The following is a 19,878-nucleotide window of genomic DNA, read 5'->3' on the forward strand; positions in this document are numbered from 1 at the left end:
AAGTTTAGAGATATCCCAGAATATAGATTACAACTTGTAATCATATATTTGTGAAAACTTATTGAGGTGGTTTTTTAAGACTTCCTATAAAATAGGTACAGTATACCAGAGACCATTTCCCACTTGCCTCACCCCCCAACTAGTATTATGTATGCTTGAGACCAGAGCCAATTTTTGACCCTTTACTAATTTATTTTATTGAAATGATATATACTTATTTTATTGAAATAATTATATAATCAGAACAACCTACATTGTCATAAACTATTCTCTAGTTCCACCAACTTCTATTTTCATGACTGAACCATCCTTTCTTCTGGACCTGTGTATAAGTTCTTCCTTTCGTCTTGAACATCATACCCCTCTTAGCATGCCAACTTATCATCCATCAAGTCCTAGCTTAGAGATAACCTCCTCCAGGGAGCCTTCTGTCTCCAAGACTGGGCTGGATGCCTGTCCTCTATCCTCCCATGTTATCTTGTACTTTTTCCTATCAAAGCCCTTAATGTAGTAGGTTAGAATTACTTATTTATTAGATCTGTGTCTTGTTCTTAGACCAGTGGTTCTCAAACTTTTTGGCCTCAGGATGTTTTGTATTCTTAAAAAGTATTGAAGACCCTGAAGAGAAGTATATATGGGGGTAATACCTACTGATATTTATTGTATAAGAAATTAAAATTAAGAAATTCTTAAAATTCTTACTGATTGATTTGCTTAAAATAACAATACAAATGTATTACATGTTAACATCTAAAAACACATTTTTATGAAAATAATTATATTTTTCAAAACAAAAATTTCAGAGAGATAAGTAGCATTGTTTTACATTTTTGCAATGGACTCTCATATCTGCCTTTACATTTAACATGTTGCAATAAATTGTTTTGGGTTGAAACATATGAGGAAAGTCCAGTCTCAGAGACATCTGGAGAAGGGAGGGATATTTTATTTTACTTTATTTTATTTTATTTTTATTTTATTTATTTGATAGAGAGAGTGAGAGAGAGAGAGAACACAAGTGGGGTGAGGGGTAGAGGGAGAAGCAGACTCCCCGCTGAGCAGGGAGTCCGATGTGGGGCTCAATCCCAGGACCCTGGAATCATGACTTGAGCCAAAGGCAGACGCTTAACTGACTGAGCCACCCAGGCGCCCGGGGAGGGATATTTTAATAGCCTTTTCAAGGATATTCTTCTTAATACTATGCTAAAACTTGACGAGTGGTAGATTCTTAAAGTTCATTTTCAATGTGTAATCAGAAAGCCAATCAGTGAACTTTCTGTATTTTGTTACATTAAAATCCATTGGTCTATTTTCCACTTTGAATGGATCTTTCCTCAATGTATGATTTTGTAACATCATACAATTTTGTAATTTGGAAAAGAGTGATTTGCTGAGTTATATACATCATTCCAACTTGACAATTTCACTGTATAATATCAAAAAAATAAATTTGTTAATATCACTACCATTCTCATCAGAGAAGTCTTTAATTATTGGGAAGCTACAAGCTCTTGTTTTCCAAAACTCTAAGTTTCATTTGAAAGCTCAAATTGTATTATTGGCTATAAATACTGTCGGTTGTTCTCCTTGAAAGGACAAGCTCACTTTGTTCTTTTTTGAGAAAACCTCTGCCAAATAACCACAGTTTGTCAATCGTTCTTTTAATAAAAACTTTGTTCCATGAAAAAAGTGGCTAGTTCAGCTTGCAACTCAATCCCACAAATGTTTTTCCTCTGACAACCATCATACTTCAGTATTCAGCAAAAATACTTTATGTGTACCTATTTCATTACACAGAATATTAAAAAGATGTATACTTCAGGTTGAAATTTAATAAAATTAATCATTTTTCCTGCTTTGTCAAGGATGTTCTACTGTCAAATTGGCATTTTTTTTCTGTGCAGGGGGGGCGGGTACCACTGTCTTGATGAATGTTAAGGAATTCATGCTAAGTTTTATCCACCATTACTTTTGTACCCTAAGTGCAAATGCCAATAGAGTAAAAAAAAAATGCCATCTTAGTATTATGGAAAAAGTAGCCTGACCATGAAGATCCCCTGGAAGGCTGTCATGGACCCTCATGTGTTCCCTGACCATGCTTTGAAACCTCTGACTTAGAACATAAATTTCTTGAAAGCAGGAACTGCTATCTCAGTATTTGTGTGTCCCCAAGACCTGCACAGCATCTGGCACATAAATAAATAGATTCAGTAAAGATTTGCTAAATAAATGAATAAATCAGAATAACTTAATTTTCTGTTTGCCTAACATTTTCCTCCCCTCTTGCAGAATGTTCTGAACCTAATTTACTTGCTTTGATGACTCAGGGTCATCACTGTGAACATTGGCTGAAGTACAGTTGCAGCTGTTGGGATGTTGTCCCTGCCATAAATTGTCAAGTATGTACTTCATATAGGGGATTTTACTCACTCATTCTTGGTCTGTTTGCCTCCTTCACTGCTGATGGACTGGCCGCTAATCACTCACTGAGGATATTAATGTTATAACCTTGAAGAAATATCTCTAACTTCCTCCTTTTTTATGTAGTTTTTAATCTGTAAGTTTAGAACAGTAAGTGAAGTAGGCCAAAACAGCTTCTGAGCTGTCTATTGAATCAAGCACATGAGCTTTAGTGCATGGATTTGCCAATATTTATTTGGTTAACCAGAGGCCACTTTCAATTTTGTTTCTCATGCTGAGTCAACCCCTGTGTCTCTGAGATTTTGGGATAACTGAGTTTTGTTATCGATGAAGTTTTGCTATCCATGTGACTGCAAAAATTAACCAAAATACACTAACTTATAATTCAAGTTAAATAAAACATATATCTACTGTTACAGGGATGAAGGTACAGATCTTCCTTGACTTATGATGGGGTTATGCCCTGAAAAACCCATCATAGGTTGAAAATATTGTAAGCTGAAAATGCATGTAATACACCTACCCTATAAAACATCATAGGTTAACCTGGCCTGCCTTAAACTTTATCAAAACACTTAAATTAGCCTACAGTGGGGCAAAATCATCTAACACAAAGCCTATTTTATAACAAAGTGCCGAAGATCTTGTATAATTTATTGAATACTGTGCTGAAAGTGAAAAACAGAGTGGTTGTCAGTGTATTAGTTGTTTACCTTTGTGTTCACACGGCTGATGGAGTTGCAGCTCGCTGCATCATGAGAGTTTTCTGTGCTTATTGTCTCCAGGGGAGGAAACATACATCCACTAACTATAACATGTGATTATACAAAATGCATGCAAACTCTGCCTCCCTGCCATCTTGTGCTGTTTTGTCCCCTTAAAGAACTACCTAAGGTAGTGTTTCCCAAAATGTTTTCTATGGCATACTAGTGAGAGTTTCTTAGGGGTACCAAGGGGGAAAGAGGTCCTGGGGTCACAACACTACTTCATCTTTAAAAATTTAACTTCCAGGGGGACCTGGGTGGCTAAGTTGGTTGAGCAACCGACTTTTGATTTTGGCTCAGATGGTGATCTTGGGGTTGTGGGTTCAGAGCCCTGCATTGGGTTCTGCGCTGAGCTGGGAGTCTGCTGGAGATCCTCTCCTCCTCTCCCGCTGCCCCTCCCCCACTAGCACTCTCTCTTGCTCTCTAAATAAAGAAAATCTTTCAAAAGATTAAAAAATAAAAATTTAATTTCTAACTTGTGAACTCAGCTTGTGCTATATTAGTTTATATCTAGTCATACTGTTCTGTAAGGTGGTTAAAATTAAGAGTGCATTAAACTCATTTTAAAAGGCCACTTTTAAAACTGCCATCAGTGTTTTGTGTTAATTCTTTCTTAAAAAATATTCTCAAAGAGACCCCCAAGAACGTACTCATGGAATACTCACTGTGACGTCTAAGTGTCTAGACAGCAAACAGCAACGAACATTTCTTTTCAGATAAAATAAATGTATTTAACAGCATGTTCATGATCAGTGATTGCAACACTTCTCACATCTTTCTTAGTAGAAATAGAGAAAGAAACTCACTCATCCCAAATCTTTCTTCGCAGTGGTGACCCCAGGATGTCACACAAGAAGAGGGAATTGTCTGGGTTTCAGGTTTGAATGAGGAGACAACTTTTAAGTTAAAGCTATAATAATTAATCAGCCCATCTGACAAAGAGTGGAAGGCAGTTGGGTGCTAGCCCTCCCCACCACTTGGGAAAGTCAGCGATTTCCATTGCCTGGAGCCTTGAGGTCTCCGGGATGGTGAAGCGAGCCGTGAAGGTGCAGCTCCTGGCCTTGAGGTCTGCAGTGAAGCTTTGTAAACCTGTGGGTGGAGTTGCTGGTAGCCGGCGGCGCAGCGCTGGCCAATCGGGAGGGCGCGCAGGCTCAGGCTTCCAGAAGAATACAGCCGTGTCGGCCTTCAGCTTCCCCTTCCCCAGTGTCAGTTACCTGCGTCAGCCACCGTTCGGAAGCAGACGACCCTGCTTCTGACGAATCATCAGAGGCCAATAGTAGCCTCACTGTACGTCAGCGCCGACGTCATTCTCCGACGTCTCCCCCCGGAGCCATTTCTCTTCTCACAGCGTCAGAAGCCCGTGAGTACCGTTAAGGTATTTTGAGAGAGACCATGTTCACGTAAATTTTCTTACACTATATTGCTGTAATTGTTCTATTTTGTTATTAGTTATTATTATTAATCTCTTACTCTGCTTAATTTATGAATTAAACGTCATAGTTACGCATGTAGAGGATTTAGTACTCTCCGAGGCTTCAGGCGTCCACGCAGGGTCTTCGAACGTGTCCCCCCCGGATAAGTGAGGGGGACTGCTGTGCTGGAGATGCCATTCTTCCCCAAACATTTGCAACTGCCGGAACATGGCATTAAAGAATACAAATCTCACTTGCCACCGTATTTCCGAAGCCGGGGAGATGGGGCGTGCGTAGTGTTAGGCAGCCGATTGCAACCAATTAGCCTGATAGGGAACTTGCCCTGGTTCTCCTCTCTGAGCCGTGCCTACATCTGGGAGAATAGGATTGTCTGCAGGCAATCACTGAGCTTTGGGGTATGGAATTCACCGAGGGCCCTATGAAGTCCCAACAAATACTTAACACAGCTGAAAGGTGGGTTTGCAAAGGCTGCCATGCCCACTTTCACACCTCACGTGGTGAGTTTTACTAGGTCATCAAATTGCTAAACTCCTTTTTGGGATACAATGTGTCTATTATATCAGAAAAGGCTCCTAAATATGGGACTGAAAGGTGGAACATGGCCTTCTATTCCCAAGGAACGTTCTTCACAGTGGTAACCCAAAGAGATAGTAGGCCTGCATCTGGGCTTCTCTCTCTTGAGAAAATCATGCACTACTCTAAAACTACTGGCCTTCCTGCCGGACAGTTCCTCTGCTTCAGGGCAGTTCCACTGGGCGTAGGAAAATTCAGCCGTTCACTAAAACCAAACAGCCCGGGAGTAGAAACAGGTGGCAAACACCATTGGAAGAACCAGGTTGAGTCTAACGTGAATAAATTCCTTCTAGATACATCTTGAACTAAAAGCCAGTCACATTTCTAAGGGATGGGGGATTATTCGCTGGTTTGAAATGCTCAAACCTTGACTTTAATATACTTTATCATAGCACTTGTCATTTGAGCCTTAGCTTTCCTGGTTGACTCAACAAAAAGATTTGTTTTACCGTGAGAGAATAATAAAGAGAGAAAGTTCTTCCTAGAGCAGGATAAAGTTTTAGGGGCCCCATCCTGCCTAGACCACAGTGAACCAGAAGCAGATGCAACCTCTCAGTGCACAAATACGAGTTGTCCCTGGCTCTGAAATCTGAATCAGGAAAGCACAAAGGGTTTTATAGGTTCAGTGCCAAAAGCTCAACATTTAATAGTAATTATATCTTAATTTTTACTGAACTCTTACTATGTACATGGCACTTATGCCAAGTTTATGAGGATACTTTCATTTTAATCTTCAAATATCTCTACAAAATGGGTGCCACTCAGGCACTGAACAGATATTTCTTGGGTGCCATTCTGGAATTATTGCTGAGATGTAACAATAAACAGGATGTTGAAGTGCCTGCTCTGGGAGTACTTACCTTCCAGGGGGACAGAACAGAACAAATGGATTCTTCCATGCAATAAATGTTATTGATTACCTATTACGTGCTAAGCGTGGTAGGAATACAACAGGGACACAAACAAACAAAAATATTTGCCCTCGCAGAGTTACATTGTAGTGGGGAAAAGACAAACAATAAACTAAAGAAATAAGTAAATTATACAGTATGTTATACAATAAGAACTAAGGAAAGGGAAATAGGGGAGGTATGGGGTGCAATTTCAGATAAGGAGATAAGGGACTTTCTTATTGAGCCAGTGCAAAAAAATGCATAAACAAGGTAATCTCAAAGAGCGGCAAATTTTGTGACCATAATAGATCAGAGTAAAGAAGGAAACATGAATTGAGGGGAGAAGGTACTTGAAATTATTTGGCCAAGAAGGACCTCTCCACAGGGTCATATTTGAAGGAGATTTGCAGTGTGTGAATGAGCCAGCCATGGGAATAACTGAGGGGAGAGGCTTCCAGAAGTTCTGAGATGAGATTGATGTTGGTGCATATGAGAAACAGAAAGAAGGGCAGCTTGGCTCTGTCTGATGAACACAGGGGAGGGGGAACATGATGTGAAATAAAGTTGAGGAGGTAGACTGGGGTGGAATCATGCACTGTATGCTGTCATTAACCCATCCTCCAAATGAGGAAACTGAGGCTTGGGAGCAGTGCCATCAAGGTCTCCCTGTATTGGGACTCCACTGGCTCCAGAGCTCATACTTAAAACTGTCCACACATGCTCACCCCATTTGGGCAGCACATAGCTAGTAAACAGTTACAGACTGTAGAATAGATGTGGAAGCAAACATTGCATGCCAGTCCACTTGTCCCACGGGGAACCTAGAACATAAATACATCCAGGTTAGTGATTTCCATGCAGGCTTACCCAGGGAGGGGGTCAGGGAGGCCTGGGTGCTAGTCCCTAACCTTGAATAGGGCCCCTCAGTGTCATTCTGGCCTCCCAGCACCTGGAGCCCCAACCCAGAGGAAAGATCCCTGAAAATCTGGTTGTCTCTAATCCTAGGCCAGGAGACTCTAGCTCTTCCTTCAGTGAACTCCTGTACATGGTATTAACAGCAGGTGTAGGCAGGACACCCAGCAGCCCCCATGCCCTACCTGCTTCCCCAAGTGGGACTGCCCACGGAATATATATGTTAGAGGAGAATGAATTTAAGGACACCTTTTGGATACTAATCTTGATCCCTATCTGCCCCACCCCCATGGTACTCTATGCATTCTCAGAGCTTTCCAAGGAAAATGGTTTTTTTTTTTTAAGATTTTATTTATGTGAGAGCACGCGTGAGCGCACTGAGTGAGGGGAGTGGCAGAGGGAGAAGCAGGCTCCCTGCTGAGCTGGGAGCCCCCCTGTGGGGCTCAATCCTAGGACCCCAAGATCATGACCAGAGCTGAAGGCAGGTGCTTGACTGACTGAGCCACCCAGGCGTCCCTGGAAAATGTCTTTTTATAGACACAGAGTAACAACAACAACAACTTTACTAAAAATTGGAGTTTCGGTTTCCTGGTTTTGCTTATTTCCCTGTCTCACCTCCCTCCACGCACTGTGAAGCGTTCAGCAGCTCCTGAGCATGTGCTTCAGTAGGCGATTTGGCTACTGCAAGCAATTCTGAGTTTTGAATAGAAGACAGTGTTCTCTGTCTTTTAACCTAAATCCTGGCTCTTGCCAGGGATGCTAGTTATCTATAGGGCCTCCACTCTTCCTGAATCAGGTTATAGAATCGGCAGTGATGCCAGTCCTGTAGGGAGGCTGTCAAGTGGCAGCCACCCCATGAAGGCTGGGCTATCAGTGCTGGCTAATGCATTTTTCTTGGACACTGGTCATGCCCGGTCCTTTCTCCTCCTGTAGTCTTTTGTCCCTGAAGTCATTTTGTACCTCTTTCTTCCTGTCGTCGGACCTTGAGCACATATTCTGGGATGACTGCTTTTCTCAACATTCCCTGTAATCCTGAAGTTAGCCCGTGTCATCCTTCCCTCCAAATCTCCCTTTGCACCCCCCCGCGCTGGGAATTAAGCTGGTTGGCTATGCCAGCGTTTGAATTGTGTTACTGATTCCTGATCACTCCTTTTCTGAGGGCTTCTGCCTTTGCCCACGTTTTTATCCTTACTTTATTTGGCTTCTGATAAAGCTTCCTCACCTGACTCTTACCCAGCTGTAGCTCCACTTTGGGAGGGAGAATTGATTAATTTTTTTTCACACCTTATTTCAAACACATTGACAACCTAATCACAGAAAAGTTTAAGTTGGTAGAGTGAACAGCAGGGTAAATGTTGCAAGAAGTGTTTCTTTCATCCCAGGGTTGAAAATGTAGTCTTTGGAAGGGAGCAACCACCCCCTGCAGCTCAGAGGTTACAAACAGGTTCTGAGTTCATTCTCGTTCTTGGACTCAGCAGGTAAAATGGCCATGGACTGGTTGCTTAACCTTAATTCCCTGGTCTCTAAAATGGGATGAAAAGAGTACTTCTTTCAAATGAGTATTAAAGGACATTGAAAAACAACTTAAGTACTTAGCACAGTGTTGGATACATAGTAGGTGCTCAACAGATGTTAACTATAGTTCCAGGGGATACTGAGAGCATCTCTCCTGTTATCAACTCAGCACCTTCGGCAAGCCTTGGGCAGTGGGGCTTGTTTCTCTTAACCTCATTTTTCACTGGACTGGATCCAATGCCAGGTGTGACTAAGTCCCCGGTATGGCTTGATGTTGGGTTTATCACGGAAGTTAGTGTAGTTTTAGAGTTCCCCTGCCAGCCAGCCCATACTTGAAAGTTGTTTCTAGATTGTGTATTGCAGCCAGCTGCAGAAAGAGTAAGCAAAGTACACATTTCCAGGCTCCTGTGTTAGTCACAGTTCAGTAGAGCCCGATATATTTGATAAATTTCAAGCCACCTTAGAGTTCTTATGGGCTCTGTATTTGGATCTTTCATTAAACCCAGCACATGTGGTCATCACTGATTTATCTCCCTGAAATATCCCTGACTTATCCATGCTCCACTTTTCTCACAGCCCCAGTTTTGACCTTCAGTGTTGCGTGTTTTTACTTTCTTGGCATGCTGTTAAACAGTACAGGGACTCACTCCAAAGGATTTGCTATTTTTCAGGGTCAGTTTGCACCCTAAATAAGAGCAAAAAGTATCTTTTGCCTCTAGGGCTCATTTTTACTCCAAATGAACTTGATTTTTAGAAAATGTCTTTTGTTTGAGCCTATTTATTCTGTCTAAAATAACCTCACCTATTGCTGAAAACAGTATAAAAAGCTGTTTAAATGTCTGCCCCTGTTAATGTATAAGCTTCAGGAGGCTGGGAATGACTTCTGGCTGAGACAGTTTGTATCCCTGATATTTATGTACATACAGTCTGGCCCATAGGAAGCTCTTGATAACTGATTGTTGAATGAATAGGTGTAATTTTAAAGATGGATCATTTTATTTAAGAATAACTAATATTTGAATGTATTGTGTTATTTAGTCCTCTGACAACCCTACAAGCTAAGAATCAACAGGAAGCTTTTTTGGATAATGTGGCTGTCCCAAGGTCCAGGGTTGGTCAGAGCTAGTCAGTGCTCTGCTGGCGGCTTCAGGCTTGTCTGATTTGTTGAATTCCAGATGCATATTCACTGGAGAAATTATTCAGTGCAGAAATGTTAGAAGCTATAAATATATAGACTCTAATCAAGTCCAGAGGAATTAAAATCTAACACTGAGTAAGTAAAGCCCTCATTGGAAAGCCAATAAGTTCATTAGGAAAAATTTATAAGATGTAAGAAAAGATGATTAAATCTGAGCTACTAATACATTTGACATTTTTATAGAAATAGTCTGTGTGCATGGCAAAGGAGTTCACTGGTTTTATTAACCTCATTATTCAGTGTGTTGAGTTTACAATAATCTAGAAAGTTGATAACAGTAATTAAGCAGGGAAATGTGACAAACCAGAGTACCTAGGTGAGCAGCGAGGCATTGGGCCAAGTGCTGTTAACCACCTGGCAGAGATACTTGTCAGCAGAAAGAAGGAAGGAAGGAAGGAAGGAAGGGAGAAAGAAAATGAAAAGAAATAATATGATTTGCCTCTGGTCATAGATTTATCTCTTTTCACCCATTGTATCTCCAACCTGTGGCCTTAGTGACTAGATTTGTTTTTATTACATTGAAAGACATCTTGGCCTGGCTGTTTCCTTGGACTTGGTGATCAGCCTGGCGGACTGGAGCATGGCCATAGCCACTGGCCTGCCCTGGACACCCATCCACTGTCTACACAGGACTCCCAGACTCACCCCACCAAAAAGCAAAGCACGCTAGAGTGACGTGGACATGTGAGACCCCACACTGAGTTCTGGTTCCATTCCTTCCCATTGAATTTCCTAAAGTGTATTCTATAGAACACGTATCCTAAAAGGTTCTCTATGAAAGCAAGACTTCAGAGAGCTTATGATCCTGTGCTGAGAAACAGACCAGTGCACAGGGCAATAAAAGCACCTTGGTGGGATTACAAAGCAGGGATTTTGAGATGGGAGCAGGCTCAGACTACTAGGAGTCTAAGGAAAGCATTCACAGAAGAGGGAGCATTGAGAAGAGCTTTGAAAAGTGTCCAGATTTCAAAAGATTGAGATGGGGCATTTAGGGAGGGTGCTGAAGGCCTGGGAGCATGTGGAAGCAAAAGGTCACCTGTGGATGGATGTTGAGGTCATGCAGGGGATAGTGAAAGAGGAGGCTGGACAGGTAAGCTGCAGCCCTAGCACAGCAAGGCTGACACGCCACAATGAGATAGTTGGCTGAGTCTGTGGACAATCAGCAGCTACTGAAGGTTTTAGAGTAAGAGAGTGATCTGATGGGAGCCCTGCTTTAGGAATGATGGGAATCTATGTCCAGGATATGACAGAATAAGTAAAGGGGAAGCAGAGATGGCAAGTAATACTCCATTTGCATAGAAGTCTAGAGGAATAGGGGCACCTGGTGGCTCAGTTGGTTAAGCATCTGACTTTGGCTCAAGTCATGATCTCGGGGTCCTGGGATTGAGCCCCGCATCCAGCTCTGTGCTCAGCAGGGAGTCTTTTCCCTCTCCCTCTGCCCCTCCCATCCCACTCATGCTCTCTCTCTCTCAAATAAATAAATAAAATATTAAAAAAAAAAAAGAAGTCAAGAGGAATAGTAGTGAGACCCTAAGTTAGGGAGGAGGTGGAGAACACTGAGGATTCATTAGCGGCTCCACGCTACAGTCCCTGCGGTCTGCCCCCATCTGTCTCTCCCACTCACTATCTCACCATCCTATGCCCCTCACAAGTGCCTTCAAGCTCCTTGAATATGCCATGCTCTCTCTCACCACAAAGCTTTGCATTTGCTACCCATTTGCTTAAAATAACAGTTAAGATGATGATGATGATGATGATGATGATGATGGTCGACACTTACATAGTGCTTAGTGTGTGCCTGTCACTGGTTTGTTTTCATTTCCAAGAGACCCTCATTTTTTGACTGATGCTATGCTTTCTCTCATCTTCCACTGGGGGCTGGTACTGGTGCTAGGGAGTACTCAGTTGGGGTTGCAGGTTGGGGTATGCAGCCGTGCTAAGAGTTTTGAGGCATATACCTAATTGTAACTGAACTTTATTAGAAAGTTAAAAGACTGCTATTCTGTATTTGGGGGTGTATGTTTCTGTGTCTTCCTATTTTTAGAAAAATTGCAACTATACTAAAAATGACCAGAAAATTATCTCAGCATACTGTGAATACCTAAATGCAATGTTATTTTCTGTTCACCTTTGTCTGATAGCCACAGCATATAAAACGGTTCTTGGCACATAGTAAGATGATGACCTACATCTATTGAATGCTTGAAAAACTGAATGAGTGAGAGAATAAATTAATGAAATTTCTATAGAGATATGCAGCGGTTCCCAGGTCAGCTCATTTTCTTTCCTAATCAAACCTACCAAGACCACAGCCACCCACTCACAGCATGGTCTTTTATTCCTTTGGTCTTCTTGGAGGGTCACAGAGAACATGGCAGGACAAGCATGATGAGCCCAAGACCATGTTTAATGTTCCTGCCTCCCTGTGCCTGGCCCTCCATCGTCCAGCCTGTGATGGGCCAGGTGAAATACCATAAAGGCTCTAAGTGTGAGAGTAGGGGAGAGGGACAAAGGGCAGGGCTGGATACGTGTCACCAGCCCTTGCTGGTGAAGGTAATTCTAAGATGTTCTAATGGAGACTAGAACTCAGGGGACACAGCCTCTGTTGTCCTGAGTTTTGTGGACACAGACCTGCAGGCCAGCTGTCCTGTTTATAACCCCAGACTTCCAGATTTCAAGTTACTTACCAGGTGATGGTAAAAGATGTGAGTCAGCTTGGCTGAAGACACTTGGGGTGGAAGACAGAGGTTGACCAGGTGGGTGAGGAGATGAGAGGGGTTTAGAGAAGGAACCAAGGCATGTGGGCAAGAGTTCTTGACTCTTTGATCCATTTCCTGCAAAAATCTGCCAAAAAGCGGATGTGCGTCCTTCCGTGAATATGAAGATTATAACTCAAAGGGAGGTAGTTTTGCTCATCTATTTTTATTTTTCTGCCCAGTTAAAGATTGCCAGGAACCAGAAAAGACAGTTTCATTCCCAGTACTAGATGGGGAGAAACATTGCCTGAAAGTAACAGTTACAAAAAGGTTAGTTGAGTTCAAAGGAATACTTCTTTGTAAGGGGGAGAAAGCATAAGTCTTAACATGGCATTAATTCACTTGTTATTCTAGTAATGTAGAAAATAGCAAATAAAGAATCACCTTCAGAGAAAACCAGTTTTAACATTTTTAATATACATCATCCCTAACGTGTGTGTGTGTATATATATATATATATATATATATATATATATATACATATACACACACATATATCTGTAATTCTATTTTTGAGTAGATTTTTCCATAAGAATGGAAATAATAATTTTCCATTCTAAAAATGGAATCATGTTTATATGCTATTTTGCACCCAAAATGAATACAGATTTTGTGGATCTGAAGCTTATAAAATTTGGAGGTCTTCTTTAAGAGACTATTTCAAAATGATGGAAACAAACATATGTACAGGGCCTGGGAAGGGGCTGTGCAAGTGAGGGGTCCCGAAGTTTAAGCTCCGTTAGCTTCTCAGTAAATCCCCCATTTTGTGCCCTGGTTCCTTTGTCTCTTTCCCCACTTGACAGTACATGATAAACATCCATGAACTTGGCTATTCTTTCACGTCCACAGAGAGGCTGCTGGGAATAGCTCATGTCAGTGAACACACATTGCACACCTCGTGTGTTCCTGGCACTGGGCCCTACTGTGAGAGGAAGTTAGGTGCCATCCATATCCGCTCTTGCCCATAAAGGAATCCCAGCACACAGGCAACTCGGCCTCTTGGCTGGCATCTCCAAGCGGCCTGTGCACAATTCGGTTACTTCATAGGATTCTTCCTAAAAGTGGGTCCTATGGGGAGCGCCACTCACCATGTTCTCACAGTGAACACAACCCAGCAGTTCATCCTGGTCATTTATTTCAAGTCAAACTCCCCAAACTGGATTTCAGGAAGATAAGTTGTACCACCTGCTGCCACTTCCCACAGTCACATTGTCTTTTTTTGCCTGAGTACATGTTCCAAAGCCTTTGTTCTCACAACATGGCTGATGGAGCATTGGCCCAAGATCTATCAAAAATAGATGTTATTATGTCAGCGATATAAATAATGTAGTTCCAGAAATGGGGAAAATGGATTTGAAGACTCTAATTAAATAGAATTCAAATGTTGTTTAAAGTTAATCACTATAGCTTCAGTTTGAATCTTCAAATCTTCAGATTAGAAGGCAATTAATCCTTTCTACTGTGTTTGAAATGCACACCATAAGGCAAAGGGAGCGTTACCCCAGTTAAGTGCAATGGCAGAACAGAGCAGATGTCAAGTGTGTTTCTGTTTTAATGTATTAACTCTAATGCTGTAAGAGCAAATGCTGGGTAACCCTCACTGAAGCACACATGGATATATTCTAAGTTATTATGAAATACTCTTTATTCATGTTTTTGCATTCCTTTTTTTTTAAATACTGCAAAAGTGGGTGACTCTTTCTTAGAAACCACCCAGTGCCTCATGGCCTGGTGTCCAGGATACTGCAGGCCATATTGTCTGCAGTCCCCAGCTGACACTATTCAAAAGGAACTCTCAGGGGACCTGTTTCATGGGTACTATTCAAACTACTGTATGATGAGAACTTACTTCTTTTTTAAATACCTCCAAATAGATTGTCATCTGTTCACAGTGATTAGTCCAGATTTTAATGGGAAATTATTGGTCAACACATTAGAGGACAGTATAAAAAAAAAAAAGTATGGTCATTTAGTAGAATATTATGTGGCCATGAAAAAAGAAAAGGCTGTTTATATAGTGATATCAAAAAAGATCTCTAATATCTATTGTGAAATGAAGAAAAGCAGGGTGCTGAGCATAATATGCTACTATTTGTGGGGAAATGTATGAATAGATATGTATTTGTATATGCATAAAATATCTCTGGAAGGATGAACAAGAAGAGAACTGAGTAGCTATGACACAGGGTAGGTAGAAGACTTTTCACTCTCTTTTAAAGTTTTGACCCATGTGACTGTCTTACATATTAAAAACTTAAGTTGAAAATAAAAGTATAATTAATCACCACCTACAGAAAACCTACATTTTTTTTAATGCTAGAATTCAAATCTGGCTTCTGGGCCTAAAAGTCAGGTGCTTCTACATGCCCTTTGTGCCTTTCCTTAGAAAAATGGACCATCGGGCAACATTCCATCTTGTGTTCCTCTTACAAATATTGGCTTTAAGAAGTTTCTCTCTGGTAACAAAATTAACATGAAGGTTTACACACATTGTAACAAGCATAGGATCTTGATCCTTGAAAAAAGGACCTCTGTTTTCTGGGTCATTCATTCCGTTTTTCCTGGAGAGGGGAAGATAGTCACTAACGGCTTTGCAGGAAGCTATTAGAAACACCAACAAGAGAAGTCCAGCTGGATCCCAAACCATCTTTCTGAATTGCTGTAATGATTGGCAGCCCCCGTTGCCCCCAGAGATGGCAGGGGCCGGAATAATACTCAGGAAGTTACTGTGTGACTCCATCTAGCAGGAGCAGAGCAGTAATAGGGCCTGAACCTGTGAATATGGCCGGTCAGTCCTGAGCAGAAATCCTTGCCCTCTGGAGGAGACAGGGCAGGAGGACACATAGTTGCAGCAGCTCACATAGCCCTGATGCTGAGCAAAATAGTTGCAAAATGTAAATCTCCACACAGCAGATGCACATGATGAACCTTCATTTTTCAAATCTGAGATCTTTATTAATGAGAAGTCCTACCAAAAAAAAAAAAAAATCAAAAGAAGACTTGGAATCATCTTTATTAGTTAGGAGTCTCACTGGCAATAAATCAAAGAGCTTTATAATTGTTCCTTTTCTGTTTTGTGGGTATATCAGTGAAGTTTTGTTCTCATGACATCTTATCTACCTAAAATAAATAGCAAATGATGACCTTGTCAATGGAAAATAAAAGACATTTCAGTTCATCAATAACTAGACAGTGATAAAAATAGGCCCCCAGAAGCCACAGCTAAAATGTGCCCTTAAAGGTCTATGCTTGTGGGAGGAAATGGATTCTTTGGCTGGTGTCTAAAAACTCTTCAGAGGCAGCTGTTCTCTAAAGACCCCCCCCCCCCCCCCCCCGCCGACCTCAGGCTCTTCTAAATGCCCCTCATTTCAATGCATCTCAGCATTGCTGAGAAGCTCAAACATGCTGTCTTTGTTGGGCAATATACAAAAGTCCCTGCACCCTCTTCCCAACATCTAGCATCAGCTGCTGACCAAGACGTCTGACCCCCAGATGTTGACATAAATGTAGAAACCAAAGCTCGGGGCAATTCCTTACTTGTCATTTCTTTCAGTAAGAATTTAAACACCAGCTTTGAAAATTTGAAGTGGAGAGGGCTGACAATGAAGGCAATGCCTTGAGGAAAAAAAGAATGTTAAATAAGAAAGAAAAAAAGAAAAGCTCCAATATTCTGCTTAACATGAGCATCAAGCGTCCATTTGTGTCCCAGCCACTTCTTGAGCAAAGCATTCAATTTCTATACCTCAGGCACCTCACTTGTAAAATGGGATACAAATATTTGGCAAGAGTTAAATGAGGGAGTCAATGCCTGTTGTGAGAATTAAATGAGGGAGTCCGTGCCTCTAAAGCACAAACACATTGCATGGCACCAAGCCCACTTTCAAGAAGTGGAAGCAGTTAATAATATGGGGAAATTGGGGAAGAGGCAAAGTATAAAGCTTGCCTTGGGGGAAGCCCAGGTTAGATTAGGGATGGGACCACATTTTGTTTTTCCAAGTGCAGGCCTGGAAACCAAATGGAACCATCAGCAAGAGGCTGATTGTGCGGCTCTCATCCCATCCTGCCAGCTCTCGGGAAGGTTGTCCCCACCCCCGGGCTATAACCCCTGTGGGAGTTCCCCACCCCCACCTCCTAACAGGAGCCCGCCTTGTTTACCTGCAGCTCACCGCCCTGCTGTCATCCAGGTTATTCCAGAGTTGATTTGTATCCAACTCGACTGTAATCGACACAGTTATCATGCCATAAAATCCAAGGTCACATAAAGGTAAAGATGGGCTAAAGAATCTATTACATTCAATGAAAATAATACAAATCATCTTGATAAAAAAAACAGTTATAGGAAAACACATAAACTCAAGCAACATATCACCTTTTTTATGGGATTTGATGGCTCGCTTCCCTTCCTATGGCACATGGGCCTTCGCTTATCTGAGGCGGGGATTCTCCTTTGTTGTTTTCCATGACAACAGTGAAAAGAGCTATTCCTGGCAACTATTTAGGGACTCATGTATAATGAGAAGGATGGATTTCAGGTAAATAATTTCTTAAAAGGCACTTCAGGGCAGAAGATTGTTGCTATCAGTTTTACGGGCTGCAGATGTCTTCTCATAAGAAAAGTGAAGCTTGAACTCAGTGACATGGTAGAGGATGGGTTTTTTTGGTCCTTGCCCATGTGCAAATAGGCCCTGGACCAGAAAGGGGGAAGGTTCTATCTGGACTGTTAAAGGCCTGCTAAGACAACCTGGCATTAATTTTGATTTCACTGGCTTTTCCATTACTGCTTTGTGTTTTGAGCACTCCACTTCTCCTAGAGCTGATATGATTGTTTCCCTTTAAAGGTGTCTAAAAAGTCTTGTAGTTTATTTACTAAGCTGTTTTAAGTTAATCCAGCAAAAGGCCAGTATAACAAGGTAAGCAGATCCTGGTCCATATCTGGTCAGCCATGCCCCGGAAAGATAACAACGGCAGAAATAAATATGTCACACCGGTGTGAGTTCTGCCCACCTACCCCAGCATTGCATGGGCCGCTTCAGCATTTTGGCTTCATACTGCACTTCTTGTTGAATGGCTCAGCACGGAGTTCAGATTTGTGGGCTCCTTTTACGGGCCAGTCTCTTGTACAATCTCCCTAACTCCAGCCTTCTAGCTTATGGGGGTCTTTGGAGAAAAGGTCTGTAGCCACGTAGTTCCATCTTTCCAAATAGTTAGGGATCCATCATTATTTGTTAGTTTTTTGCTTCTTTATGGCATTGCGTTCCAGGGCCTAGGGATGACTTTGGCAATAGGAACTTAGGATTCCTCTTTCTCTGTTAGGAATGTAGGTGGGAAGCCATGATTAGCAGGGCAGATTTATCTGAGTGGCTAGACATCTGACAAAATCATGCTCTCTGTGCATTTGCATTTATACAGGAGTGTTCTTGAAAACGTAATGTCTTTCAGGGGAGACAGAATCCATGGTCCATAATATAGCTATTATTTTTGTATGAATGTCCGGAGCCCAATTTGGTGAAATACATCTTAAGTTTGAGGAGAGGCATTGCTAGAAATTTTCTGGCAGGAAAAAAAAAAAAATGTATTCGTTCTCCTTCCTCCATGTTACAGAGCATCTCTCCTTGTTTTTTTCATGGCTCTTAAAGGGCCACAAAAATTTTTTAGCTTGAGCAAAGAACCATGCCTTCCAGCACAATTCAGACAACGGAGGCACTGTCTGGAGGGAAGATGGCATATGTGGTTTAAACCTCCACCTCTGCTCACCACCATGGAAGGGCTTTTCTGCATGGCGAGGGGGCAGCAACATCAGGAAGGGGAATTCAGGTTTGCCTAAGTTATGATTAATTGCAACAGTGCTGTGCCTTCATTTAAGAAAAAGATGACAAAAAAGCAAAAGACAAAAAGTGATGTTGCAGACATGCAGGCAAATATTATGTTACCCCTGTATTTTTCGTTTTGCAAAAGAATTTGGCATCTGGGTACCTTACAGCACAATGAAAACTGCATCGAATTTTTAAAACATGTTTCACACACAATGTAATCAGAAAACGTATTGTCCAAAACTTCAAATATATATGTATTATATATATGTTGTATGTATATATTGATAGATGGAATTTTTATTTTTTATGCAAACACTGCACACAAAGCATCATTACAAATGTTTAAATAACACATTGTTTACCTTCTCTAGAGCTGCATTGTGTGAGCAAGGCAGGAAAATATCCCATGTTCCAATAAGATGGACCTCCTGACATTAGACAAAAAATATCTACTTAACCTCTAGACCATGATTAACATACTGGATGTATCCGCAATGAGCCTTAGTACCCTGCTAACCATATCTTCATATACACACGGTATTGATCTGCTTGGGTTCCAGCTCACTAACCCCAGCTGCTCCCAACAACAGGGAGAAGGTGCTGAATAAGCAAAGGAAAGGAGGGACAGGCTTAGGGGACTCGTCCTTTTCTGTTCACTCGGTAAGCTTATGTGATGTTCAGCTGCAGCAACAGCCAAAACTGCAGTGCAAGCCTGCCTGCGGGAGAATATTGAAAAAGTGAATGTTTGATACCACACTGGGGAGTTACACCAGGGGCCCACAGCATCAGAACCTGATGCAGACCCTGCATTTATCCCTTCCTCTTGCCCTGGGATCCTAGGGGGAGTTCTCTTGCCTTTGTTCTCCCATAGCCAGAAACTGATGGAAGGTGGGCATTCTAAGGACTTCCATGTGTTGTTGTTTGCCATCTCCCTACTAGTATCTCAGTTTTCTCATCTGTAAAATGATAGTATCCACCTCTCTGAGCTGTTGTGATGATTAAATGAGACAATGTGTGTAAAGTATAATGCTTGGCGTGAGGCGACCCTTCATAAAATGGTCCCTGCTGCTGTCATTGGGTCTCTGGGCTGATGATGTAAGGCTACATCTAGAGCTGATGGAGACCCCAAAGAACAGAGAAAATAAGACTTCCTCAGACACCCTTGCTGATTTGCCTCAGTTTCTCTATAAAAGGGTAGACGAACTTGGGGCTTCCCTTCCAATTAGACTTGGAAGCCTCCAAGGGCTGGAATATCTGTTGGTTCTTTCAAGGCCCTGCATTTTCAATCTGCCATGTTAGGGTTTACTGTTTTATGCCTCACAAATTGAAAAAAAAAATTGTTTTAAGCTGGGTATTTGTTCTTTGAGCAGTTTTATGTAGGACAGCATTAAGGGGGGGAAAGTGCATATATATATATATATTCCCAAGCAATTAGCTTGCTTGTGGAAATGGGTATGAGCAAACCCAGAAATGCAATACATTTTCCCACTTAAAATGAGGAAGTGATTTTGATTCAACATTGCAAATACTGCATTGTTGTCCAGTTATGGAGAAGCCTACAAACATGAATCTAAAAATAGAGCCAATGTTTTTGGATGAT

At 41.6% G+C, this 19,878-nt stretch overlaps 2 long non-coding RNA genes across 2 annotated transcripts; both read right to left on the reverse strand.

Moving 5' to 3' along the window:
- Positions 1-3,928: 3,928 nt before the first annotated feature.
- Positions 3,929-15,427, reverse strand: LOC118522813 (uncharacterized). The gene is made up of 4 exons (XR_004910799.2): positions 15,239-15,427; positions 13,554-13,750; positions 12,397-12,712; positions 3,929-6,905 (listed from the first exon to the last, which is right to left on the reverse strand). It is a non-coding gene; the product is annotated as an uncharacterized LOC118522813 (long non-coding RNA).
- Positions 15,428-16,007: 580 nt separating this feature from the next.
- Positions 16,008-17,765, reverse strand: LOC144380973 (uncharacterized). The gene is made up of 3 exons (XR_013445344.1): positions 17,474-17,765; positions 16,621-16,749; positions 16,008-16,080 (listed from the first exon to the last, which is right to left on the reverse strand). It is a non-coding gene; the product is annotated as an uncharacterized LOC144380973 (long non-coding RNA).
- Positions 17,766-19,878: the final 2,113 nt, after the last annotated feature.

Source organism: Halichoerus grypus, chromosome 2 (genome assembly GCF_964656455.1).
Source record: "Halichoerus grypus chromosome 2, mHalGry1.hap1.1, whole genome shotgun sequence".
In the NCBI taxonomy this organism is placed as follows: Eukaryota; Metazoa; Chordata; class Mammalia; order Carnivora; family Phocidae; genus Halichoerus; species Halichoerus grypus.